The sequence below is a fragment of the Girardinichthys multiradiatus genome, chromosome 6 (assembly GCF_021462225.1).
Source record: "Girardinichthys multiradiatus isolate DD_20200921_A chromosome 6, DD_fGirMul_XY1, whole genome shotgun sequence".
NCBI lineage: Eukaryota > Metazoa > Chordata > Actinopteri > Cyprinodontiformes > Goodeidae > Girardinichthys > Girardinichthys multiradiatus.
The window spans coordinates 15,778,923-15,806,228 of NC_061799.1; the positions used below are offsets into that span (position 1 = coordinate 15,778,923).

The window sequence follows — 27,306 nt, forward strand, 5'->3', positions numbered from 1 at the left end:
GCTAAAGCTTTATCTGCTGGCCACACCTTGTGAATCTCCTCCAGAACTCTTCAATGACCTCAGCTTAGAGTCCTTTCAAGGCAAAGCTGGCTCAAGATTGTTTGGGGCCCTAATTTGATTTGTGGGTCCATTTCCAATTAGGCCCATCATAAAAACCAGCCACTGTTGTTTATTTTAAAATAATATGCGATTTGATTTGTGAAAAGCTTACTTGTTTTTGCATTGTGCATTTAATAGACTTCTCATAAGCAGTCTGAGAGACAAGCAAACTTTGGAACTCAATAAAAATGTGATACAGCCCATTTAATCATTTTCCTTCTGTTTGAGTTTGATATATATATATATATATATATATATACACACCTAGGTTGTGCATGCAATAATCTAACATTTATATAATAAAAGGCCTTTTTATTGGTCTCATGTAATGTTAAAATTTTCAGAGAAACTTACTTTTTGGATTACACTGACTCGTGTCCATCATCAAGATTGACAAAAATAAACACTTGAAATATACTTTGTGCAATGAACTTTTATGAATTGAATTACTGAAATAATTTATCTTTCTGATGACGTTTATCGGGATGCATTTGATATGGTGATTTAATTCTTTAAAGCCTATTGCAGGTCTTCCATTGAAGAGGTCTGTGTGGAGAAAAGTTATGGATGAACGCCATCTGACTGGCAAGGAGAGCTGATTGTCCCTACGTCGCTCTGTCCTGTATTCCAGAGTTCGCAATAATACATGCCTTCATCTCCATCCGCCCTCTCCGAATTTCCCAGCCAATCGCTGCATAGGGAGGGCGTGGCTTGCCTACAGAAGGACCAACTGAGCTGGGTGAAGAGAGAGAGAACAGAGGAGAAGAGAGTGCAGTTGAAACGAGACGATTTTTCCCTGAGCTTCTGGAAGAACCAACGCAAGGCTGAACGGGTGATGGCCGTGGCGCACAGAGACCTGAAATAAATCATTTAACAGATCACTTTACACACAAAGATTTGGAGAAGGATGCTTGGTCTGTAGATACCTGCGCCTGTCTGCCCTGGCTCTGGCTGCAGGTGCGCTTCATCCTTCCTAAAGAGAGTTGCTTTGGCTGTGAAGGAAGTGAAGAGAAGAAAAGAAAACATCCTATGGAGATTAAATCTTATCCTTTGGCTTTCAGTCACAAAGCCTACAAACTGGCGAGTTTCGTGCATCACAAAAACATTTGAATCAAGCTTTGTACATTTGCGAAAACTGACTGCCAACACTGTGTCAGAGCGCGGATTTGCACAGGACGGCATTGCTCTACTCCCAACTTAAACTTCTGCTTTCTCTAGACTCACTTTATTAATTTTTTTTTAGCAAGCCGATGATGGAGACAATGCCCGGATTAACGCGGCTGATGTTCACCCTGCCCCGGGTCAGCGGGGAAGAGTGAGGAGAGCGGAAAGAGTGTGGAAGTAGGAGAGGAGAGGAGTCGGCTGCCGTGTCCACTTGTTCGCTGGCGCATTTGCTGCTCGTATTCTCAGATCTCCTTTTTACTGGATTCACGGACAAACAAGCAAGAGGCGCGCAGGGAGGACTGCGTTCACACCCTGGGTGAGTCTGAGTGGGACTGGGTGCAAGCGGATGAATAAAAATAATAAGAAAATAGGGGTTTGGGCCAGTGGGGCGGGGAATGTAAAGCTACTTTGCGTTTTTTACGCGTTGCGCACAGCCAGGTTTGTATGAGCAAGAGAATGCAGATTAGAGATGATCGATGATCGATTAGATAGGCTGAGATAGGGTACAACTGAGTTTCAATACGGATCATTAATATGGTGTGCTTGTTTGGTCGTTTCAGAACTGTGTAGCAAGGAGCTTGTTTGGCCTCAAATATATTGCGTTTAGATCCATGAGGAAATTATGTGTGTGCACCTTAGTGTTGTGCTGTGTTTAGCATTTGTTTCTTTAACTTCCCAGTCATATCCATCCGTGTGTGTGTGTGTGTGTGTGTGTGTGTGTGTGTGTGTGGGTGTGTGTTTGTGTGTGTGTGTGCTCATGCATAGCACATCCAATTCTTATCACTTTATGTTGCCTGCAAGCTGATTCTAAGCCTGACTTGTCCCTCAACCTCTGCTTTGCTTTATCTCACCTCCATGTGTGTGTGCTCCTTCTGTCTTCCCTCTAAGAGATGGATGCCATCCTGTCTCCCTGCCTCGCTCCTACCAGAATGTTTCTCCTCCTGTATGTTGCAGGAGGAACTACACATTCTCGAAACTATGTAAGCACAACCTTTTTACTTGACAAGTACTTTTGTTGAGTCTTTTGCACATAATTTGAAAGGAAATCCTCAGAGAGGAGGAGGAGGCTTCTGCTTCAGATTTTGTTCCTGAGCACCCACCCATCACTGGTGCCTCTTTACCCAACACAGCAAGCAAGTCACTTAATGAACTGAAAACAAGTCAAACAGTTTATCTATGCACACTGTAACACTTAAATCTATCCACATACCAGGGGATTTCGCTTTTATCTTTTATCCACTCTCCAGTCGTCCTAAACCATGCATTTGAGAGGAAGATAGATGTCCTGACACTACTGAGATCTCTGTGATATACAGTGCCTCTTAGAGGATGTAAATGAGAAGCTGAGTGCATGACACTCAGAACTCTAATGACATATTGTCTAATGGCAGCCCAACTGTAAATCCGTGCCGCCATCAGGACTGGATTGGAAAGATGTTGAAAGCTTCAGGCAGCCATGGAGGCAGATGAAGTGTCCATTAGAGAAGGTACTAAAGTTGGAGTGGAGGAGTTAAACTGCAGCTGTTTTCAAAAACTGAAAACAGTTTTGTTCCAGAGAATCCTGTGGACACAAGTTCCTTACAAGTATTAGAGTACTTTTCAAAGGTACTTATACCTTGTTAACTTCATTTTGTCATACAAAATACAATGAGAACCTTCAATTATTATAATTTTTTATGTGATACTCCAGTAAGTAGTGCATAATTGTGAATTGATAGTTTTCCTATTTTTGTTTTATAAATAAAAATATTAAATGTGAAGACTGCATTTGCATTTGTACTTAGCCCCCTTTAGACAATGCTTTGTAGAAGCAATTACAGCTGTTGTTTTGGTAGTGTCTCCATCAGTTTTACACAGGACTAAAATGTCTGCCCATTCCGCTTTACAAAAATGACTTATTTTCCAGCTCTGGCTATAAATGTTTAGGGTCGTCATCCTGCTGGAAGGTGAACCTCCTTCCCAGTCTGAAGTCTTTTGCAGCCTCCAACAGGTTTTCTTCCTGGATTGACCTGCATTTAACTCCTATTAAATCTGAACAGCCTTCCTGTCCCTGGTGAAATAAGCCATCCCTACTTAATGATGCTGCCACCATTCTGTTCTATCATGGGGATGGTATGTTCAGGCTACTAACATAGTTTTACACCACAACTTTTTCGATATAAACTAAAATGTGTAAGGACCAGTGCACCTTCTTTTACATGTTTCCTGTAAAGATTTGTGAGTCTGCTTTGTTCTTCATGACACTTTTTGTTCACTGATGTTCTCTAATAAATCTCTGAGGCCTTTACAGAAGAGCTGTATTTAAGCAGTTTCTCCTAGGTGAATAGTATTTTCTAATTACGTGACTTCTGAAGGCAGTTTGGTGCATGGGATGTTATTATAGGGTATCAGAATAGAAGATGGCTGAATACAAAAATATGATACACTTTTCAAGGTTTTGCTTTAAAAAACTTTGAAAACCATATATCCTTTTCCTTTCAGTTTAGTTATTTGGTATTTTTATGTCAGTCTGTCACGCACGGTCACATTCAATAAATTAAAGTTAGAATGCATTCTGATGAGGTTCATTTGTGAGATTGAAAGTACCTTTTGAAAATAACAACCTTTAGGCCAGTGTCAAACGTATACTTTTTATTAAGCCCACATTTCTATATTAAATTTTTTTTTTTTTTCAGCCAATGTAATATTCTACTGTTGTGTTCTCATTAGCTGTAAGCAGAAAATCCTAGTAATTAACAGAAATGAAGCCTTAGAAAGTCTGTGTGCAATTAAACTGTACAATGTGTTTCACTTAGTGAAATGAGTTGCTGAAATAAACAAACTTTTCAATAATATTAAAATATATTGAATATGACTGTAAAATCCTAATAAAATAGAGTGAAGACAAAATGTGAAAAAAGTTGTAAGGGATGTGGATAATTTTGCAAGGCTCTGTAACTTTGCTGTAGATGCAGAATATTATTACTAGCTTTTCTTTTGTTTTGCTGTTTACATTTTTTTTTTCCACTTTTTGTACGACATTGAAATTAATTGATCATACTGTCTCACTTTAGTTTTGTGAACTATATTTGGACACATTTTTTTGGCACCCCTGGTAAGGATGCGTAAATAAACCTTACAATTAGTTAGTCTTTTATTGCAGTAGCATAATCTTACACTATAAAATGTTAGTAATATCCAACCTTTATTTACAACCTTTATTTATTTAAATAATGATTGTTTTTAACAAAATCACTGGTAGCACTTCCACATGGAAAGGGAGGTAAACAAAATCTCCAGCGCTCACTGTTAGAAAACTGTAGCGAAGAGGGGCACCTTGGGGTAGCAAAGTCAGTATAACAACCTACCTTGCTACATGACAACTGGTTGTTTGAGACTGATGCCAGAAAAAAAGCTATTTTCAATAGTACTATCATAAGGATAAACATATGAAGCTTTTTAAACTCAACTGGACTTTGACTGAAACTGCCGTGGTCCGATGAGACCTTCTTGACAGCAAACATTCCAAGAGGGATTGGTGTGCAATAATAGATGACAATGTGGAAAAGCACCTCACACCCACTGGGAAAGGCTATGTGACGATGTGGGCCTTTTACATCATGGGATCATTTTTTGAAATAAAAATACATACTTATTTCTTCTTAAATATTATACTAGAAGAATAATACTGGTCCATTGCCAAACGATGGTTGTACAATGAATTAAAAGTAGGGGTACCAATAACTGTGACACCATGTATTATGTTAAAGACTATTGATTAACAAGGGTAACAAGATAATCTTCCAACTTATGTTTTAATTTCTTCACTATTTTTAGCGTGAGAATAGGCTACTGCAAAATATATTTATATACTTTTAAGGCTTTTTACACATCTTTACCAAGGGTACCAACAAATCTGTCTGTTTTTAAATTGATATGAGGAAAAATAAATAATACATTGGCTTTGATTAACACCCTTCCAGTGCCCGTCAAAAGTTTAGATACACCAACATATTTATTTTGAATTGGTAGGTGTGTAAGGACCTAACTGTGCTTGGCTCACAGAACAAAATATCTTTATGATTAACTTGAAAAACATCAAAAAACATACAGTAGATTAAAAACATTTTGGAAAAGGCATTTCTGAAAATAAATGTTGAAAGTTTCACACATAATAATCCGCTCTTTCTCACTTTTGGCATCACTTCCCCCTCAATACAAATGTATCTCAGAGCATTTACATAATACCCAAGATGGTTATTGAATCATTGCCCAAAGCCATGCGTTAGCCCACCTATTACACTGTGTTATATGTGTAAAAGGGGAACTTTGCTGTTTTCTAATTCAGTTTTGTTACTGTTTGGTTCCCTGCTTGAGAATCATAGATCCATGGTGGGTGGAATGAAACCCATGATTCATCTGTTACTGTTATGGATTCCCTGAGTGTAGCAACATTTGGCTTGTGCTGTCAAACAGAAACCAAATCAAACTACCTTTCATTTTGCTCTAGACCTAATGGAATATATTTAAAACCATTGGATACTTCTCGGTCTGTACTTTTATAGCTGATGTAGCCAAGGAAAAGTAAAATTATCAGAGATGAAATTAGCTTCACGCTCATATAAAGGCTCAGCTGCACTAAACTGGCCTTTACAGACGGGTTCGTTGTCTACAGGTCAAGGCTAGTCTCTTAGAGATATTAGTCATTCATTAAAAATATTTTATTATGTGGTACACTACTTCAAAAGTTATCTTGGTAGCATGAGGGGACAAGGATAATGGTCCCATTTCACACCCTTTAAAATATTGTGGTACTATCTGGTCTCATTTGTTTTACTTCTGTCTTTCAATATAATTTACGGAGTGGGTGAATTCATTTTCCTACGAGCCCCTCTGCAAAAAGTTTTTTCGTTATGTAAATGCATGTACTCAGTGTGTATGCTCTGTAGTGATTGAAGTATGATATAGTTCTTCTAGGACAATGGGAGAAACAGGAAATGCAGCCTATTTAATAACAGACATTACACTGCACTTTTAGATTAGGCAATGGCCCTCTGAGCATTCTGAGTAATCTTTTACAGCATAAGTAAACAACATTTTAAATCAGGGTTTGAACGGAATTGAAAAATTACAAATATAAACACTGGTTTAGTTTAGTGGATTTGTCCAGACTGAGTTTAGGAAAAAAGCTATTTTCTCTATACTCTCTATTCTTTCTCTATAAAAACTGCTTGGGTTATACTTATAAAAACCCAGTTTGGGTTTTTTTGCCAACATTTTAACATTCATGTGGATAAAGATGATAATCCTTTTACCAAAGACTATATCCTGCTTGGATAGTTTTGGACTACAGCAGTATACTAATTTCCCCACAAATATTAAAGGTCATATTTTGGATTTACCCTGCTGTTTTGGTGTTAAATCTGTTGGCTGTAAAGCTGACTCTTTCCCATCTTCAGATCATATGTTTTTATCATTTGGAGTTAATATTTCTATTTCTAATTCTAACCCTCCACGTATTATAACCTTTTGTAAAATTAAGAACATTAACTTAGATAACTTACATTCTTCTATCAATAGTCTTCCCAGAGTCGAGCGGTTTTCTACCACAGATGAACTGCTATCACATTACAACAAATACCTGCAGTACGTTCTAAACAATCTTGCTCAACTTAAAGCCAAATCTGTTTCAATCACTCATACAGCACCTTGGTTTACTTCCACCCTTAGACAGTTAAAAGCAAACGAACATCAACTTGAAAGACTCTACAGGAAAACTGGACTCACTGTACACAAAGATAAGTATTCAAACCACATTCTTCACTATAAAGATGCCATTTCTACGGCTAAATCCATATATTATTCAAATCTAATCAGTTCTAATGAGGGTAATTCCAAGGCCCTCTTCTCCCTGCTGGCAAATATTACAAAACCACTAGATTCACTTCCTCCGCATTTATATTCTTTTGATTTTTGTAATACTATGGTATCTTTTTTCTCTTCAAAAATATCACATGTTCATCAACAACTGTTACACTCTGTGGCTCTAATGTCATCAGTTTCAGTTTCAACTGCCTCTACTAATTTATTTTCAGTCTTTACCCTCAATTAATGACATCTCCAAATTCAAAAATCAAAATCTTCAACCTGCCAATTAGATCTTCTTCCAACAATTCCTGTTAAAGCTACCCTTCCCTCTCTATCCCCTTTGATTACAGACATTATACATTATTCTCTTACCGCTGGTGTTGTTCCTTCTGCCCTCAAAACAGCTGCCTCTCCGTCCTTTTCTCACTCCTCATTCCACTGCTGTCTTGGTTCATAGTCTGGTCACCTCTTGTTTAGATTATTGTAATTCTCTTCTTTTTGGTCTACCTCAGAAAACCCTTCATAAACTACAATGGTTCAGAACTCAGCAGCTCGTATCATTACACGGACTCCTTCAATCCATCACATCACACCTGTTCTACAACAGCTTCATTGGCTTCCTATTTCATATCGTATCAACTATAAAATACTCCTTCTTACCTTTAAAGCTATTCACAACCTCACTCCTTTATATCTTTCAAACCTTCTTCACATTATTGTACCTGTCCGTACCCTCAGATCCTCCTCTTCGATCCATCTCACTGTTCCCCCCGCCCGTCTTCCACTTCCACCTGATCTCCGCAACACACACTCATTGCCACACTTCAAAACTAAACTCAAAACGTATCTGTTTAAATTAGCTTATGCATTGTGATTGTAATTTTTCACTGTTTTATTTAACCCCATTTTGTACTTATTTTAATATTTATTTAAATTTTGTCTGTTTTATGTAAGGTGACCTTGAGTGCCTAGAAAGGCACCTATAAATAAAATGTGTTATTATAGTAGGATTGGGTTTTGGGTCTGACCCTGCATACGGGGTTAGGCTTTCAAACCAAAAAGTGGGTCAATGTGTCACATCTCTAACGTTTAGAGTATCAGAGAGTTGGCTGGGAAAAATAACTCAACACCTGGAGGACTGAACAAGTAATATTTTGGCTAAAAATTATTTTCATATTTAGTTTTTACAGCCAAAACCAGGAGATACAAAATACAGATAATGGTCTATATTAGATTTTACAAACAACTGAAATTACTTTGTAACCATTTCTTTGATCAAAGTGTGAATGGTGAACATAGCTAGGACTAGTTTTGCTAGCTAAAATATTGGTAAACAAAGTTGTTCTCTAGGGTGAACTAAAGTCATAAACACAATCTACTGACTTAATCATCCAACCAGGACACAGATATCAAACACAAGCGCCATGAATCCCCTCCCCACAGAATATGAGCACACCCCCACAGGTGATCTTCATCCCCGAAAAGCCAATGAAGTAACACCCACACAGCACAAGCTCCACACAGCCCCGCTCCAAGCACCCCTGCCGCGTCCCGCCCCACCACACAGCATGCCGCGACAGCGAGGCAAGGGCCCCAAGCATCGCCACCCCAGTCCCCGCCCATAGGTGCAACAGGGCAGACATTGCCGAGCACCAATCTCACAACGGAACTCCTGACCCCACAACAAAATGGGACAAACTTACCCGGCAAGAGGTCCCGGCAGCGGGCGTCCCCCACCATGCCCTGCAACCATACAGACACACCACATCACTGACACTGCAAAGATAGCCCAGGTAGAAACATTATCCAGCTCAGCTCTGCCATTGGCGCTCAGCCGATCCAGATGCCGGTCACCCCATATCCAAAAAGAGGACCAGCCCCAGCACCAGTCAACCCATAAGACATGAACCCCAACCCAGATCCCTCTCTCGGCCTCCAACCCCAAAAGGCAAACAACAAACGTGGGTGTGAAAAGACCCCAAGCCCTCCGCCTGCTCAAATGTAGAGTTGATGCATGTTGTTGTAGTATGCATTTAAAAAGAAAAACAGGTGGGGAAGAGGGTCTGCCAAGCCCCCCCCCCCAATTCCACCTAGAACCCTCAATGTGTACATGCAACGTAACCTCTAATGCCATGACTAGGACCAACACCCCCGTGCCCAAGGGAAACTCGGCAGTCCAGCAAGCAGAAGGGTGGCACAGAAAGGCCACAGACTGTCGAGCCCAGCGACGCCGCCCTGCAGCACCCACACACAGAGGCCAGAGCCGCCATGCACAGGGCCACTGCCCCAACACCACAGCATGCCATACAGCGGAGGGCAGAACGCAGCAATGAGCACCCAAAGCAAAAGCTGTGCACAAAGTCCACACCATGCAAATGCGCCTCCACCAGCCCTCCAAAAACAAAACCCCCATCGAAAGTGCACCCCCGTGAGAAGAAGACCCACACTCTCCAGGTCCAGGAACATGCCTGGCAGCCATACCACTGCCAGAAGTAGCCCCGTGAGAACACCCACACCGAAGCCCACAAAAGGCAGAGAGCCCACAGTCAAAACCAAAACCCACCAAGAAGCCAAGACCAGTCCACCCCGAGATCAACCCCGGCCAGAAGCCCGTCCAAACCATGCAGACCCCTCCGATCCCCCTCCCCTAGACAGAACCGGGACTGGCATCAGGAAACGGAACCCAGACAAGGAACCAGAATCCGAACCGGAACAACACAGGTCCAAACGATGCCCATCCCCACCCAAGGTCAACCACCCAGTTCCACCCAAGAAGAAAACCTACACCAACCCCAACATTCGAACACCTCCCAGAACACATAAGACATTAGACACCCAGGGTGACTCCGCCCCAACCCCTCCCACAAATCCTGTGCCCCGCCAGCAGATTGCACTTCTTGAAGGAGAGAGCATCTGCCAGTTTAGGAGGCCCCTACACCCACCGATGCACCAAAGGCCCCAGGCCCCGTGCCGGGTGCCAAACATGCGCCGGCCCAAAACCCCAGCGACATACCCGCACGGACCCAAGCCCGCCGGCCCAGCCAGGACCCCAGCCAGGGGGCAACACGACCCAGGAATCCAGAGCCCACAAGCCCATCCCAGACCTGCCAAGGAGCCACCACGCCAGTAATCTATGTCCACCGGCACAGGCTCCCCAAAAGCATTGCATGCAGCCACCAGATGCTGCCCCTTAGACCCACCAAAGCCCCACCCACAGCCACCAGCGCCAGACCCTCCAGCGACCCCAGCCCAGCGACACCTCAAATGCTTCAAACCCAGACACCCCCCCGCACCACCACAGTGCTCCACAGGATGAAGCCAAAGGTGCCCCACCCCCATTAGGTGATGGAGCCGATTAAAGGAGCCCAGACAGATTGATCTGATGTGGAGGCAGAGGCTGTCAAGACTTATATAATCCAACAGAAGGTTTCTGTACTGGTTAATATTAAGAAGGATTTTATTCTTATCTTTGCGATACATAAGTCAGTGAAAACCATGTGAACTGAATTTATCTCTATGGTGACATCATCTAAGTTGCCCAACAAGCAAACTGAGGGGGAAGGTAAAATTATTTTACTCCCCCAATGTGGAAAGTTTATAATATTATTTTTTTTTAGGATGTCAGGGTTGTTCCAGATGGGTGTGCATCTGCATGTGATTAGTGAAGACTCTGTCATTTTTAGATATTCCCACCATGCTGTCAGAGAGGTGCTGATATTGAGGCTTTTAAAACATACGTCGTTTTATATTTGAGCTAATAAATGGAATATCTGAAATCTTAATATTATTGCATAATGTTTGTTCTACATTTGGCCAGGGTTCATCTAGAGGACTGTGTTTAAACCATGTTGAGATGTATTGTAGCCTGTTGGCTAAGAAGTAATGATGAAAGTTAAACAGATCTAGTCCTCCTTTATCTTTGGTCTTTTGTAGAGTTTTTAAGCTAATACAAGGGGGTTTAGCTTTCTAAAGAAATTTAGTGATGGAGGAGTCCAGAGATCTAAACCAGTCAGATGACGGTTTATTGATAATAAGTAATGGATTTTTGCCAAGACCATTATTTCTATTGAAGCAACCCTGCCCATGAGAGATATGGGTAGAGATTTCTATCTAGCGAGATCATCTTTCACTTTTTTTAAAAGCGGGATGTGGTTTAGTTTTGTTAACTTCCTGTTGGAAGTTTTCTAATCATCCACGTCATTGTGGAAGACCAATGGGCTCAAGATGAGGGTGGATGTGGACTGAAATTTTAGTTGGATTTGATTCTTGTCTCGTCTCGTCTTGTCGTCTTCCGCTTATCTGGGACCGGGTCGCGGGGGCAGCAGACTCAGCAGAGACGCCCAGACGTCCCTCTCCCCAGACACCTCCTCCAGCTCCTCCGGGGGGAGCCCAAGGCGTTCCCAGGCCAGCCGAGAGACATAGTCCCTCCAGCGTGTCCTGGGTCGTCCCCTGGGCCTCCTCCCGGTGGGACGTGCCTGGAAAACCTCCCGAGGAAGGCGTCCAGGAGGCATCCGGTATAGATGCCCGAGCCACCTCAACTGGCTCCTCTCGATGTGGAGGAGCAGCGGCTCTACTCCGAGCCCCTCCCGGATGGCCGAGCTCCTCACCCTATCTCTAAGGGAGTGCCCGGCCACCCTACGGAGAAAGCTCATTTCAGCCGCTTGTGTCCAGGATCTCATTCTTTCGGTCATGACCCAAAGTTCATGGCCATAGGTGAGGGTGGGAACGTAGACCGACCGGTAAATCGAGAACTTCGCTTTTCGGCTCAGCTCTCTCTTCACCACAACGGACCGGCACAGCGCCCCCGTTACTGTGGCAGCCGCACCGATCCGTCTGTCGATCTCCCGCTCCATTCTTCCCTCACTCGTGAACAAGACCCCGAGATACTTAAACTCCTCCACTTGAGCCAGGAACTCCCCTCCAACCTGAAGAGGACAAGCCACCCTTTTCCGGTTGAGAACCATGGCCTCGGACTTGGAGGAGCTGATCTTCATCCCAGCCGCTTCACACTCGGCTGCGAACCGCCCCAGTGCATGCTGTAGGTCTTGGCTAGAGGGAGCCAGCAGGACCATGTCATCTGCAAAAAGAAGACACAAAATCCTCTGGTCCCCAAACCAGACCCCCTCCGGCCCTTGACTGCTTCCCCCTCCTGAGGCGCCGGACAGTTTGCCAGAATTGCTTCGGGGCCAACCGGTTGTCCTTCTCCATGGCCTCACCGAACTCCTCCTAGGTCCGAGTTTTTGCCTCTGCCACAGCCCGGGCCGCAGCATACTTGGCCTTACGGTACCCGTCAGCTGCCTCAGGAGTCCCACAAGCCAACCACAGCCGATAGGACTCCTTCTTCAGCTTGACAGCGTCCCTTACTGCCGGTGTCCATCACCGGGTTCGGGGATTGCCGCCGCGACAAGCACCGCTGACCTTACGGCTACTGCTACCGGCGGCAGCATTGACAATAGATGCAGAGAACATGGTCCACTCGGACTCTATGTCTCCAACATTGTGTATTGTGTGTGGATGTGTGTAAAATAATTTTGGTAGCAAATGGCATAGTTTTGTTTAAATGCACTGTTCAGAAGGAAACTCCTAAGGTGGGTCAGTGGTAGTGTCTGTGGCTATTTAAGTAGGATGGTAGGATAATTGGGTGGTTGTTTTGTTTTGATCTGGCGTTTTTGAAAAAGATGCATTCCTGCCTGATCTGCTGGTGCTGTGACCCTGGTGCTAGAAATCTCAATTCCTGAGACCTATGTGAAAGTCTTCTTGAAAAATTAAAATGAAGACATTCAGAGCTCTGGAAAATTGCTGAAGCCTGTTGTTGCCTTTTCTTTTCTTATGGCCCTCTTCATGTCTGCTGGTTTTCATCCTGTTTAAGAAACAGACCTCTACAATATTTTACGGTTGAAGTGTAGCTTTTAGTATTTTCATGTTTCTAAATATTTTCACTGTTGTTTTGTAGCACTTTGAGGTACGTATACAGATGTATTTTATTATTATTATTATATTTTTAATTATTAGTATTACCTCCAACTCTTAGAACCTCATCTTTTTACGACTGCTCTGCCCTCTGACACTCTCCATCATTTAGATAGGGTGGTATGCACCTCTTTTGCACCTATTCATTGAGCACAAAATCTTTCTAGATTGCGCACAACACAGCAACTTATTCTATGTGCAATTTTTTTTTTTTGCACAAGAAATTTAGTTTTTCTTGTTTAGAAATTATTTGAGTTGCCCTCAAGAAAAGGACTGATTTTCAAAGTGCAGATGACATTTTTATTCATTATAATGAGCATTCTGTTCAAACCAGATAATTTAATTTTCCTGGAAATTAATTTGCATGGACTTGGGGTATCTTTAACCTTTTACTGCAATAAGACTGTATTTACGGTACAGGACTCTTTACCAGCAAAATTTTAAGACAAGTGTATTTTCTGTTCTACTGTATGTATTGTCTTTACTTCAAAGCAAACCATTTTAAGCTTTATAGGAAACCAATAAACCGTTATCGAGTGGCCAACACTATGTTTTATGTACAGTATATTGTGATGTTATGGACAAAAATCTTTAGGCAATGTTCTCGAGCTGCAAAGGAAGGTGCAATGCGCTCCTCCAGTAATTGATTATTGATTGATGGACATACAGTAGCTCTGTATCTCTGTGCACTAATACGGTTTGTTGAGGAGTTTGATGACACAAGTGATTCAAGTCAGCAGTCCCAGGAGGTACAGTATAGATTAATTCAGTGGATTGTATCTTTTCTTGGTTGTTCCGTGACTTGGACTGCTGCAGGTATACCCTCAAATTGAATTTGTCGGCATATTTCTTCTGTATTTCTCCATTACTGGGCCAGCATAAAGAAAAAAATGTATTTCATTTAGATAAATTGATTAAGTTCACTGTTTAATACAATAATTAGGACTAGTTTATCCAGCCACTTTATTGGACACTTTTGACCAAAAAGCTGTTTAAAGTTTTCTTTTTTTTCAATTATTTGTTTTACCCTAAAGATTTCCTTTAAATTTGTGTATTATTTTGATCAGAGAACATTCCCCGTTTTTAACTAACTTTCTCTATTACTTCTGCTATGCAAAAATGTTTGATACTAAATACTCACCAATTAGTAGGACAAATGAAGAAATTGGCAATCTTTCTCTTGATCACTTCTTATTGGCGATCATCAAATGAAATACATAGAAATTTGAATTTTGTTTTTCTTTTCATTAAATGTTTGAAAATTAAGAACTCCCACCAGTTTAGAAACATATCAGCCTACAGTGTATGCTATGGTGGACCTTTTAAGTTGATCTAAAATCAGATGAAGATTTGGGATTTATGCATAATGGAAAAATCATTTTCAATACCTCCATTATCAGTTTGATTTAAACTGATAATGGAGTAGAGGTTATAAAAAAAAAAACAACTTACAATGTTGGATTTCATAACCTGTATTATGAAACCCAACACATTTTTTTTATATCTTCTTCTCCTTATGTCCCCGCCCCCAAAGAAAAGAAAAATTGTGTCAGTTTCAGATCAGCCAGGAAAAGCCTGATCGTTGCAATTTGATACCTTTTCCAGGTTGTAAGGTTTAATTATCTTAAGTCAGTTGACATCACAGTGAGTTAAAAGCCTACTTAATTTAACAGTAGCATTACACATTTGTGTAGCAGCAATATTAGTGGCAACCTAATTGCTGCTGTCAGAATACTAAGGCTTTAGAACTTCCTTAGTTTTGTGTCCGTCATTAGGAAGTACACCATTTGGGGTTCCAGAGGAATCCCCAGAACTGAGCCAGCCTTCTTTATCAGCTTGTTGAGCTTTTTTAAGTACCTGGCTCTGATGCTGCTTCCCCAGCAGATGATGGCAGAAGAGATCACACTCTCCACAACAGACTTATAGAAGATATGTAGCATCTTGCTGCAAACACCAAAGGTCCTAAGCTTCCTCAAGAAGTACAGTCTGCTCTGTCCCTTCTTGTAGATGGCTTCACAGTTGCATCTCCACTCCAGTCTGTTGTCCAGGTGAACACTGAAGTATTTATACTCCTCCACCACCTCCACTTCTTCTCCCATGATAGAAATAGTTTTTGACTTATTCCTGTTTCTCTTAAAATCTACAATCATCTCCTTTGTTTTAGTCACGTTCAAGATGAGATGATGGTTTCCGCACCATGCCACAAAGCAGTCCACCACCTTCCTGTACTCAGCTTCTTGTCCATCTCTGATCCACCCCACAACTGCAGAATCATCCGAGTATTTCTGCAGATGTCAGGAGTCTGTCTTGTACTGGAAGTCTGAGGTGTACAGAGTGAAAATGAATGGTGAGAGTACAGTCCCCTGTGGTGCTCCTGTGCTGCTGACTACCTGGTTAGACTCACAACCCTTCAGTCTCACAAACTGTGGTCTGTTTGTCAGGTAGTCTTTGATCCAGGAGATTGTTGAGGCCTCCACCTGAGTCTTCTGGAGTTTCTGACAAAGCAAATCAGGTTGGATTGTATTAAATGCACTGGAGAAATCAAAGAACATGATCCTCATAGTGGGTTTGTTGAAGCAGGTGTATGATGGCATCTTCAACTCCAACTCCACAGCGATAAGCAAACTGAAGGGGGTCCTCATAGTTTATTGTTTGCTCACTCAGGTGGGCCAACAGGAGTCTTTCATGTATCCCATTGCAGGCATAGTAGGAAGGTATGTGGACCGGTTGATGCTTAAATGTTCCCCATATGTACAGTAATTTTTAGCCAGGTTCCAACAAGAATTTCAGTAGCGATAATGCTTGCTGACCTTGCATTCTATGTGGAAAAAAAGGAAATTTCCCCTTTTTTCATGTAATCCACTCAGTTTTTTTTCCTTTTTAAAATATGTTTATAAGCAGCTTTCTAATATTCTTATGGGCTAAACCACTAAGTAGTGGACAAAAAAAAGTGTCTCACTAATGAGTTTATTTTTTTTTTTTTGGAAAATCAGTTCATGGATTTGTTTGCTCCCATAAGGTTAAAGAAAATAGTTTTCCAGGCATGCGTTTTCAGGAATGTCAGGCACAAAATAGCTAGTACCCAGCAAAGTTTTGTTAATTAATGACTAAGCTCTTAAAAAAAAAAACAAATGTACAGGGGGCGCTTGGATTGGTTTATCATCTCGGAAGTGTGTAGCTTTATACCCAATAATGTTCTTTACATACAATAAAATAAGTCTTGTTTTTCTTGTCTTGCAATCCTCATTAGGACTTTTCCCACACTTAACAGAAAAAACTAATTCCATTTAATACATTTTTTATACTTGCTCAGCATAAGCACGTGAGATAAGACACAATATACAATATTACACAAAATACACAATATTTAATGCTTTAAAATATTTTGTAGGACAGAAAAGGTTAGTGTCTGCATTACTGTTTTAGTTAATCTGTTGCACCACATGCACATAAAAAATTGTGACTGAATAGAGATCTCCTTTCTGAGATAAAATCATCTGCAACATATTTTCCTAACAATTCACACACCTTAAGACAATTTATGCACCTTCAGATGAAAAGAGGAAAAAAATTGATTTCATCTGCTTTGCTTCACCTAGAGGCAAAGCTCTGTAGACTCTCTAGTCTGGAGGGCAGCTTTAATGCAGTGAAAGCAGTTGCTTAGGTTCTCCAGAAAAAAAACTAGAACCGACTTGAGATGAAAACCAGCCTTTGAGCATGAAAAAAGCTGCCTTTGAAATGCTCATAGACCGTGCAGTGTTTACCCCTTGGAGTTTTACATCTTTACCTCCATCTGTGAGGATCATGTTTTGAATAATCCTTCATATTCAAAAAGCCACTCAAAAGTGAACTAAAACAAATGTGGTTTACATTGGAATCAAACTTTTCTTGAATTTTTCTTTTGTAGAAAAGGCATGGGGTGTTAAATACATTTTCATGATATGATATTCATGTATTAAATTACATGGGTTCTATTTTAAAACAGTATATACTCAAAATCTTGAACAAAAATATCCAACAACCTACTCAAAAATGATTAACAACTATTTTTTGCTTATAAAATAAGAAAGTAATGATACATTTATAATAATGTTATCTATGACATTATTTTATTTGTAGAGAAGTGCTATGAAATCCCCTTGTGATCAGAAATGGACAGTTCTTAGACCAACTGGCCCTGATCATTGGCCGTTGGTCAGGTTTTTTTATTTTCTATTTTATCTAGTTAGTATCAGATAATGACACACTTCTGTGTGGCTAATGTTAGTGATGAAGACCCAGATGAACTGTCATTGGTACAGTTAATAAAAATGAAGTCAAAAGAGATGTAAGAAGCTACTGAAAAGGAAAATGTAATTTCTATGACATGTCCAGACATGTCCATGGTTCATTCAGACTGTGAGAGACACAGAGAAAGGAAGGCTTTTAGTAGATAACAGGAAGGCTGAACAAAGTCCAGCAAAGGTGCTGTTGTCTTTTTTGTCTTTTTCAGCCTCTGTCTGTCATAGAAAATGATAGAATTGGTAATGTTGGCAGCCTTTGGGAAATCACAGAATTAAGCTAACGATCTACATTCTTTTGTGAATACTGAGTAAGTAATACTAGTTTTGCTAACTGCACCAAGCATTAATATAAATGCCAAAGACCGTTTTAATTGCAAGTTCCATAATCATTTTATCTATGGTCTAAAATTGACCCTGTTTTACAGCAGCTGCTCCCTCATACACAAAGTATGAAATCGCCTCTTCTCTTAATATAAATAATAAATTACTGCCTGATGGTTAGGCAATAAAAATACTTTAAATGCATATCTTTTCATAGTATAGTTCATAAAAAGAAATTGTCATCCGCTAAAGTCATGTTACCAGGTCAAAGGTTTCCAAAAACTGTGGATCGGAAATAGCACACAAAATTCCGATCGTTTCATCTATTAAGCAAAAATATACAGTAAACAAATTAGCCTTTTTTTAACTGCTTCTTGTGCATAATATACTCTTTTGTTATGTCAAGTGTTTGAAATGATATTAGCAGTCAAACACTTTTCTCTTGCACTTCATAAAAGGGATTTTAAACTATAGATCACAAAAATGACAAAAAACTCCTACTTATTTAGGAGTTTATTTCTCTGCGCAGGCAGTTTTCAGCTGCTCTGTATGAGAAAAACAAGCATATACAGAACATTCCTGTAATGTTTACTTAATATGACTGCCTTAGTCCCTATCATTTCTTTCTGGGTTGGCAAAAAACATTCACATTAATCAGTGCGTAACAATCAACCCTGGAGTGATAGGACATTGATACAGATCCTTGATCGTAACTTTAAAGACCTGTGAAGTTAATGGTTTATCCCTCCTCAAACTGCAGGTTGTAACTCCTCACGGTGGCTCAATTGCCCCAATGTCTCTCACACCCTTTTTTTCATCTGTCAGGTCACATTGATTAGTGGCCTTGTTTAAGTCGATTAGGTCTTCAATATTAAAATAAACTTTTAGACTTTATTCAAAAACTTATTTTAAGTATGTACGATTATGAGCTTAATCCCTGAAGATTCACGATGTGTTGAAGTTTCCAGACAAAACCAAAAATATGTTTTTTTAAGTTTTTTAAGTTTTTTTGATGGGCTGCACGTGGTTGCAGTTGGTAGCACTGTTGCTTTGCAGCAAGAAGGTCCTGGGTTCGACTGCTGGCTGGGCGTCTTTCTACATGGAGTTTGCATGTTCTCCCCGTGCATGCGTGGGTTCTCACCGGGTACTCCGTCTTCCTCCCACAGTCCGTCTTCCTCCCACAGTCCAAAGACATGCCTGTTGGGTTAACTAGTCTCTCTAAATTGCTCTTAGGTGTGTGAATGAGTGGGTGCATGGTTGTTTGTGTGTTGCCCTGCGATGGACTGGTGACCTATCCAGTGTGTACCTCGCCTCATAGACTGCTGGAGATAGGCACCAGCTTCCCAGTGACCCACTATGGAAGAAGCGGTATAGAAAATGACTGACTGACTGACTGACATTCTCAACTCTTCATTAAACTCTGCAGAAGTCTAATAATCACCTGTTTATTTCAGTCAGGCCTAGCATAGCTTAGGATGTGAATCCCTGCTAAACATAATTTAAAAAATGGAAATTGCTCTAAATTGAAAAATCATTCAGTCCTGTTTACTTCCCCACTTTGCTATATCTGTAAACAGATCTACAGTAGCATAAAGTGTATTTCGGCTGTGCCTTAAATTCAGGTATGAGCAATGTTGAGTAGAAAACCAGTCCTTTGTTTGATGCTGGAGGACAGAACGGCAAACACTCTCAGCCCTCAAGCAGTTTATTTTTTATGAGTTACCTTTTACCACACTGTCCAAGGACTACATGTGAATCTCTCTCCACTCACCTTCCATTCATCCAATTTCCCCTTAGCCTTTCCTCCCACTTCCTGAAAATGATTAGGAAAGACATTTAGCGGTGAGAAATACAATGATCATATGTTACGGCATTGATCTGCGTATCGACCTATATCATCTGGATTCATTGGCTCTGACATCCAAACTCGCCACATTGATTTTTACTGTTGCTGTTAAAAGGAGATTTACCCCTATCCACCCTCCACCCACCCACTCTTTCTGACAGATTCACATTCAGCCGTAAGCCAAACCGGTTATGCTGCTGAGGTGTAGTGATTATACTACACTGGCGCGTTGTATCACAATTTATGTGCTAAGTGCTTGTGCGAGCGTTCACTTAGATTTTAAATATAAAAAAGAGGACCAAGGCAAGTGCTTCTAGGGCCATCCTCAGGATTATTTCTTATCTACATGGCTTACCAAAAATTTTCTCAACCATTGCAATTTTTCACCTTTTTAATGGGTGGAAGAATCTTTTGACAAAACAACTATTACTTGTGCACGCCACAAATCTGTCCTTTAGAAGAGTGGTCCATTTAAGGGAGACAGGGACACATGTGAAAAAAGATGCTCTGGTCAGATGAGACCAAAGTTGAATTTATTTGACCTACAGGCAACATGCTACATGTGGCGAAAAACTAACAGGAACAGGAAAAGTGATCAGAGTTGATGGGCAGAATTAAATACAGAAAAATCCTGGAATTAAACCTGTTAGAGACTGCAAAGGACGAGACTGGGGCAGAGACTCACCTTCTAACAGGACGGTGACCCTAATCACGCACTCCGAACTGCAATTGTCTGGTTTAGATCAGAGCATATGAATGTGTCAAAGTCAAAGTTCAGACCTATATCTAGTTAAGAATCTGTGTCAGTCTTAAAACAGCTGTTCATCCAATCTGACCAAGCTTTAGCCATATTCCAAAGACGCATTTTAATGTGTAAAGCTCGTTGAGGCATATCCTAGAAGATTTGCAGCTGCATTTGCAGCAGTAGCTTTTACAAAGCAATGAAACAAGGGCCTGAATACAAATGCATACAAAACCTTTTAGATTTCCTTTAATAACATTTTTAAAAACTGTATATCATTTTACTTCTGCTTCATAATTTTGTGTTACTTTTGAACTATCACATAATAATGGTTTTTGGTGGTTGCAATGTGACAAAATCTAAAAGGGTCAAGGGATATGAATACTTTACATGACAACGTAAATGTTGTTTAACACCTTAGATTAAAAGCAGAACATTTGGAAACTGAGCAAGGAAAAAAATCAGGTCAAACACCATGAATCTCTAGAATATGTTTTACAAGCAAACACTGTCCTTACTCTTGTCTGATAAAGTTGATAGCTTCAAAGTAGAAGGAGGTATGATGTGAATATTAAAAACCTGTCACAAATGCTCTGACCCAACATACTACAGCATCTGAGAAGATATGATAATAGCTTTCTGTTCGCTCTGGAAGCATGCTCACATACTGCATGTTGGATAGTGAAAGATGTTAAAGCAGTGGAGAGAAATCATTGCAGCAGCATAAGAAAAAAACATAATGTAGTTCATCAGTTGCCAGTAAGGCATGAAGAAGTCTGAATGAGCAAAGAATACAAATCGCGAAAAGGAAAGACTCCAGAATAACAATGAATTAAATTACCAGTGTGGTCTCAAATTTTAAATAATAAATCTTTAGAGAATCAGAGCAAAACATTGCATCGTTAGCTTTTTATTGTCTCTTTTTTATTATTAATGATTTTAGTTTTTCCCCCCTCTCTAACTGGTAATGCATTAACCCTCTGGGCATGTATCTGGCATCAAACAGCTGACAGAAAAAGTTAGAGACCAATTTGTGGAAATGCTGAAACATGTGAAGTCTCTGCAAAAGAATTAACTATTTCCCTAAGGAGTTTGTAGAGAGAAAAATTGAGCAAAAACAAGGCTGCAAAATAATTAGAGCTTGATAAACTTACCAGAAGCTAAAGGTTGTTTTTTTTGGAGGGAAAAGCCTTCCATGGTGCCATTGTGAACTGTCCATGTCTTATTAAGTGAGCTGCTTTTTTCTCTAAAGTATCCATAAATACCCTATGACCTGTAAAACTACACTAGGAATTTTGTGGATATTTCCAGTAACTGATTTTGTAAAACAATTTTTTTGTTGTTCTCTGGATACATTAAGAAAAATGAACTGTCATAACAATAAAACAACTCAAAGTTACAGAGCTATCTATTTCTGCAATTATATAATGAAATTCCTCAGTTTATAGGACAAAGGTGTTAATGCAGACAAAACATCCCCCACAAAAAAAAATACAACATATCTACCTTAATCCCTTACAATTCAGATTAAAGCAAATTTTTAATCACTCCTGAAAGTGTGCATTATGTCACAATATATTACATTCATACAATATAATTTCACAGTGAATAAAAGCATCTCTGACTTGATGTTTGAGAGGAAAAGGGTTTCATTTACTTTTATTTCATAGCTTGTTAAAACATTTAATAATTTATTGTAGCTTTATATTGGCCTTAAAGAGCCTTTCTGTGGTAGTTATTTACCCGTATTTGGTGGCATCATACCCTGTGTGTCTCTGACTAAGTAGTTGATGTTTCAAAACAAATGAAAATTATTATGTAGTTGACATGGTATAGTGTTTTCACCGATCGGAAAAAGATCCGATTTTTTGTTTCTAACTAGCCAGTTTTCAAACAGGAATGGCTAAGCATAAAATTGGCCAATTCTGCTCACCAGCCAAGTTCTTAGACTAGCACCTGATGTCACATTACTAAGGATGCACTAAGTGTCATTGAGGGGTCAATATTGTAATAGCCATTTGTTAAAATCAAAGCATAATTTTAGTTTTTTGTACATTGTAAGTGTGGCTTTTTATGCAGTCACTTTCAGGATATAGATAATTGTCAATTGTCAGGATAGGATACATTACCTAATGTATATGTAATATTTCACTATATGTAATTTATCCTCAGAATAACATGCAATGGATTTCTGACTTTTCAATGTATCCTGGTCGCCACCATATGAAAAGCAAGGTTGCTTATGTGCACAATATGATGGAAGTTTATGTTAGCCATAATTATTGTTAAAAATAAACTCCAGGAATAAATCATCTCCTTTTGCCTTTCTTATATTATGTTGGAATGTGATACATAACAAGCTGAAATGCCTCCAAGTAAAGGGAAAGGAAATGAGTTCCAAATTACTGTGCCTCTAATATTCCCAATTTGAGGCGTAAGGAGGTATTTTTTTCTCTTTTATTGGCTTGGTGTCAGTGATGTTAAATCTCCGAATTCATCTGGCTCACTTTGCATGCATGACTGCATTTTCAATTCACAAGAATCTTCCGAAGCACCATCTAACAACCTCACACTCCAGCTCTGAACTCAAACGTTTTGGTTGACTAACTCAACATGCCTTTTTAATTCATTTCTGTGTGAGTTTTAGGGAAAAGATTTACATGGATGATCTGATGCATTTTTTATTTCACATCGGGGGAAAATCTGCTCTTTTGAAATTGCGCATTTCTTTCTAGTTTTATGTGTTCACATCTTATCTACAGTTTCACTTCTGAAATAAATAGGAGGGATTTTGATCCATATCAATATTTATAAATAATTGAGCAGATAGGATAGAACTACAGGCGGATATTTTAGATGGGCAGAGTTGAAAACACTACTCAGAGCAGCTCCTAAGCAAAAAAAGTAGAGTGGAGTTATCAGCAAGATGATGAATTTTTATCTGATATTCAGTCTGTTCTGTAACGTACTGTAGCAGGGAAAAAGCCAGTCATTTACCTACATGCTGATTGTATTAGGTTTTTTTGGCCATTTAGATTAAAATGTATTTTATGTTGCAGCTAATGATCAGGACACAGTTTCCATGGAGACAGGAGCCACTTTGATTTACAGTGTTTTTGACTGTACTACTTCCAGTTTCCAGATGTGCCACAGCAGAAGGCTCAGTGACAGCCTTTGACCTGGTTTTTGCCTCTCACGCCAAATGAAAATGTGAAACTGAAGTGGTTCTAACATATCTGCCATAGAAACTCATTTTTGGCTGGTTGTTTCAGGGGCTCTCTGAGCTCCTAGTGTTACAACTACTGCAGTGTGCTCATAGTGAGACTTAATGAGGTGAGTACCTTTGCTTCTTTTGTATGTGACATATTTAGTTTAACTGCACTAAGTGGGACTACACAGGTCTAATAGAAGAAGCTAAAAAAGTGGCATGATGTTGCTTTAATTAGCATTGTAGGGTACTACAACATGTTCTTGCTTGAATCCCAGTTGTTGTGTTAAAAGATACCTTAAGAGGTCATAGAAATTTAGGTAGAGGTGTGAGTGTAAATAATTGCTCATTTGTATATTTTCATGGAATGATCAGTCCTTCCAAGGTAGTTGGAACTCGTACCCTCCTATAACCCATAAGTGCTTCACTAAGAGTTTCAGATTTCCATAAAACTTATATCATTAGGACTTTATCAGATTACTTTGACCAAGTGACCACCTTGCCTGTTTTCATGTCATTATCAAGAATTGCTTCAGGAAATATACTATTATTTCTGGCTTCATGCACTACTATGTAGGGATGTTTTTTTTAATTATTTTCTCTTGAAATACATGTAACCTTTCATTCATGGAAGATAATAGATGGCTTGCTATAGAAAAGGCCCTGCTTGACCAACTGTTGCATAGACTTTGGCCTGAAAGAGTTGCATGGCATGTGGTGTGCTTGGAGACTGGGCAGCACAGCTATTAGCCAGGCATGCCTTAAAGTTGACCTGTAGGAAACACATTGCCACTGCCTTTCCTGCTAATATAGTTATAATCTAACGTCTTACTTTATAAATGTACTTACAGTTATATAGGTATATTTTTTGTGTTTTTGCTGGAAAGCAAATTCTAATTTAAATAAATAATAATTTTTTAATATATTACAAAGAAGCATATAAATTTAGATTAGACATTATTGGACATAACACCTACTGCTTAATGTTTGCAACGTGGTTCCAGTGTGATAATTGATATGTGTAAGATCTTAATCAACTTTCATTAGTACCTTAAAACTTTTTGTTTTGTGGTTGTTTAAGGTGATTTTGGACAGTTGTCCACAAGAGATTAAGCTGTCTGTACACACACAGCATGTGCATCTGTAAGTAAGGTCTCCTGGTTATTTGCCCCTTTGCAAATTCATGCCCCCATTTTGTACTTGTAAACCGTATACTTAATTCACTACATTCTCATTCAGGAGGAGTGAATGCTTCAAGTAGGTGACTCAATGCAATTGGCGGAGCTTCCTTAGATGAAACAAACAAAAAAAAACAAAAAAAAAACAACATTATTAACAGTTTGAATAATAAATTGAACTTGACTGTATTGTTCAATAACAAATTCAATGATATACTGTTGACTTTGAAACTGTTAGAACGATTGGACTGAATTTATTGTATTTCTGCATATAAACTGGATGTTTTTGTTGTTTTTGTTTTTGTACTTTGAGAATATTTTGTTGTTTTTGGCTTCATACACTACTATGCGTATGCATATATATTTTTTTAAGCTTACATACACATAAGATCCTCACTGGTAATGCTGGATTTTCTTATAGCGGAGGTAGGTTAAACTGTGCTGAGCACACCATGTGGTGAAATGTCCTTGAAAAAAGTCATGGAATTCTAAATTGCTATGGATAGAAGCATTTGTCATATGAATATAAAGTCAAAACAGGTAATAAATGTTATATGGAGGTGATTTATTCTAATTTAATTATAGCATAATAAGGTCAGAAATGCCTTAGGGCAAATGTGTTTAATCAAATTGTATTCAATATGCTGCTGCTGTATTTAAGACCTTATCTTGGACCCATTACACAGGGAAATCATTGTTCTTTTACTTTCTTACTCTCAGTAATAGAAGTCATTCCAAGTTTGTGGCATTGCTTTCAACTTGGCAACACGGACTGATCCTGCAGACAGAAGTGATGTGCCAACTCCACTGAATAGCTTTAACAGGATTGGATCCTTGCCTCAACAGTGACGCACTAAGCCAGTCAAGGTCACTAAAAGCATCACATAAAAGCAGACATTAGTTCTTAATGAAGTCATACGTAACATTTAACGTATGGTTGAATTTGAGGAGTCATAGATTATTGGGATTATATTTGCAGTGCATTCATTTGCTAAATTCTAATAGTCTCCCACCCGTCTAATTGTTAGTTGTAAGGGGATTTGCTGAGATTGACAGGGAGCAATCTATGGATTGCAATAGATGGTAATAAAGAGGATGTGGTGTGTATATGTGGGCTTGCCCAGATCTACGTTTATAGGCAGCAGTGGGGGGAAACTTGGCTCTAAAAAGGATTGTATGTCCACTGATTTGTGTTTACCTGATATAGGTTCCTGAGTATGAGCATGTGCTTGTGCAAATTTACTGTGATGATAGAGAGTCTGAGGCTCCCCTGATAGATGTAGTTATCAAAGCAGAATCTTGCTGTGTATAGTGGCAATGGGCCTCTCAGCAATGAAGTGAGAAAGCCTGTGACTCCATTTTTGTTATAGAGAGACACAATATTCCCTTTTTAGAGGGTTCTTGTAAATATTTCTTTTTTTTTCAGCTTTTCTGTTATTTGCTCCATCTTATTATCTCTTTTTCTTTGTCACTTTCTTTTTTGCTGTGGATACCTATTTACCTATTTACTGGTCTGTCTATGTTCCTAACTTCACCTATGGTCATAAACTCATGACCGAAAGAAAAAGATCCCAGATAGAAGTGGCTAAAATAATCTTCTTACGCAGGGTGGCCTGGCACTCCCTTAACTATATGGTGAGGAGCTCTTCCATACGGGTGGAGCTTGGGGTACTGGCACTGCTCCTTCACATGGAGAGGAGTCAGCTGAGGTGGCTTGGGCATTTGTTCCAGATGTCCCCTAAACGCCTTCCAAAGGGGTGTACGTCCCTGCGAGGGGAGGCCCAGGTGACGGCCCAGGACAACTGAAAGGTCTTTATCTCTCAGCTGGCCTGGGAACTCCTCGGACTTCCCCCAGAGGAGCTGGAGGAGGGGAAGTCTGGGCATCTATGCTGAGACTGCTACCCCGCGACACGGTTTCAGATAAGCGGAAGACAACGAGTACAAGTAGTTGGAAGAACTTACAGAACAATGTATAGTATATTAGAGATGCACCAATCAATTTTGCCTTGATTGGCTCAGACTGCTGATCAACAGGCCAAATACTGAAAAATCTGAATTTCTTTTTCCTGTTTTTTAAATGCGTCAAAACTAGGCATTCTCACCATTTTTGTTGTATTCACCACCAGAGAGCATATACTTTGATGAGACAAGCCCTGTCACATCTTGAAAGCGTTTGTGTTGCAGTATACATAGCAGGTGAGAGCTGTGTGGCTAAGCTGTGGAAATTCCGACATTTCAAAAAGCCTGATCAAATCATGTGTACAATAGTGTGAAATGACAAGGAATTGCCCATGATAAATATGATGTGGACAGTAGCACTCAGACGAAGTTTGGTACGATAAAATCTTTATGCAGTATGGTTCAATTAGCTATGTTGAGTGTAACAAATGCAATGCATACATATACAATATATAGCACAAATTGAGTTATTTGCTTAGGATAAGACATTGTGTAGCTCAGGGTCCAGCAGGAGATATTTTCTTGTTGGACATTTGATATATCATTAAATCTTTGCTTATTTCATAGTGACTTAATTTCTTAGAAACCAAACACTAATGGCACATTTAATATTGTGCTGAATGAGCAACTTATGGCAATTAACTAGTGAGCAGCCCCTCTAATTTCCAAGACTGGGCTCCAGTGCAGTC

The 27,306-nt window shown here is 39.7% G+C and overlaps 1 protein-coding gene across 1 annotated transcript in view; it reads left to right on the top strand.

Moving 5' to 3' along the window:
• Nucleotides 1-845: 845 nt before the first annotated feature.
• brinp2 (bone morphogenetic protein/retinoic acid inducible neural-specific 2) overlaps nucleotides 846-27,306 on the top strand; it is a 309,436-nt gene continuing 282,975 nt past the window's right edge. The window contains exon 1 of the mRNA XM_047369231.1: nucleotides 846-1,579. The gene's annotated coding sequence lies outside the window, so the exon portion shown is untranslated. The remainder of the gene's footprint in view (nucleotides 1,580-27,306) is intronic.